Source organism: Lepisosteus oculatus, chromosome 2, assembly GCF_040954835.1.
Source record: "Lepisosteus oculatus isolate fLepOcu1 chromosome 2, fLepOcu1.hap2, whole genome shotgun sequence".
In the NCBI taxonomy this organism is placed as follows: domain Eukaryota; kingdom Metazoa; phylum Chordata; class Actinopteri; order Semionotiformes; family Lepisosteidae; genus Lepisosteus; species Lepisosteus oculatus.
In genome coordinates this window covers 46,829,736-46,831,628 of record NC_090697.1, presented here as the reverse complement: position 1 = coordinate 46,831,628, position 1,893 = coordinate 46,829,736, and positions in this window count along the sequence as shown.

The window sequence follows — 1,893 nt, the reverse complement described above, 5'->3', positions numbered from 1 at the left end:
AACAAGTTGTAACTGTAAGTTTAATTTGTGTTTATTTGGTCACAAATAAAACATTGTCCAGTTTATTGTTTACATAATTCGTTTTTTTTTGCAGACAAAAGTTTGGATATTGTGTGTTTTCAAATCCAAAGGCGAATGCTATTGAACATTTATGAAGCAACACTTCTTTCTGAGACATTCATTCCTTTCCATTGACCATTTGTCACATTTGTTTTGTAGGCTGAAGACAAATGGTCTGATCTGTCTTGAAACAAATTATTCCTTCATAATACCATATATACAACATAAAAGAACTTCTTTTTTATTGGATATAGTAGCTATGCCTCTCAGGTATGTCATTGCATCTTGGAAATCTTGCTGAATGGTGCCTATGTTTGAGCAGTGTGCTTGTCATTTAACTGTGGGGTATTAACAGAAAATAGGAAATACAGAGCTGTGTAGTGGGATAAGGTGTTCCAGAAATGTTTGAATACAGGGTCAATGATATGACAAGAATGTATTAAAATATTAATTTCCCAACATACTGTAGTTCCTGTTCACCTCTGTGAACATTCTTACTTTACAGGAGAGCTCATGATGGTTTGCCACAGTGATGCAAGCGTGTTTGGCACCCATTATTCCATAGTGATCTTCAGGTTCATAAGTGTCTAGACAATGTTGCCAAGAAGGGATTTCTTTAGACGCTGAAAGAAATGAATATTACATGAAGCCAAGTACTGTACAGAATGTACAGAATATGGCAGGTGGAAAAATACCAACAACATAGCCTTTGGAGTTGAAGTCAAGCATTTCCATGGAAGAAAAGTACATTTGCAGGTTGTTAATCAGCTGAATTTCATGTAAAAATATATTTGCTGCAATATTTAATACTTCAATCTGGAGTCTTATAAATTTATCAAAGACAGCTGCAATGATCATCACCTAGATCACCTAACACTTTTCTAAATAAAAAATACTAATTCAAACTGTCCTAAAATAAATCATTTCTTACCCATATATATTAAGCCCATTTTAATTGTGGTGATTGATTACCATTCATGGATCCCAAGTAGATTGCAATTGTTCACAGTAGCATTTCTTACCAGTCTTTGAGTTAATTTCTAATACCTACCAATGTTACCAACACAAATTATTACAAATGATTATCTATTAGAGTGTTTGAACAGTTCCAGTCAGTTTATTCAGTGGCTATAGTATTCAGACCTTGGAGGATCCTAAATGTCCTTGTTGTTTTCCTTATTCACTCATGTTCATAATTTTATATCATGCAAGGTAAGGAAGGCATGTAAATCAGGGCTGTTAACTGAATAAGGGAAGAGCTCAGATTCTCTCTACCCATATCTCTCCCTCATTTCCACTGCAAACCATAAGAAATACACAATGGGTGAAAGCTAGACTTCTTGAAGAGACCAAATCCATCATCGTAACTCATTGGTGACCACACTCTGAAATAAGCCATTTTTAAAACAGGTGTTATATAAAAATACTAAATACCACACACACAGTTCTCTTCAGCATACTCCAGAGAGATGTGCTGTGAGTGCAGTGGTTTGAATCTTTCTTTTTCCACTCATACCTGCACCACTTATAATTTCCACGTGTGTCCCTAGTTCCTTATTTTAGTGCCAGTCCTGAAGCAGTCTTTTAAATTATTATTAGTAGCACTCAGGATTTTGAGTACTTTTGTGAAGTCCCTTTATAATCACCTCTGTTAGACCCTCAAGCTCTTTTAACCTGTCTTCCTAAGGGAAAACATGTGACCCCACTGTCCACTGGCTTCCTTACCCTCATGACCAAAGATACCCAGTTTTGTTAGAAGAATAGGATGAGAATGATCTGACAATAACTAAAACCCTTGTGAAATCCTGTTCAAACACTCCTAGCTGTCTGCAG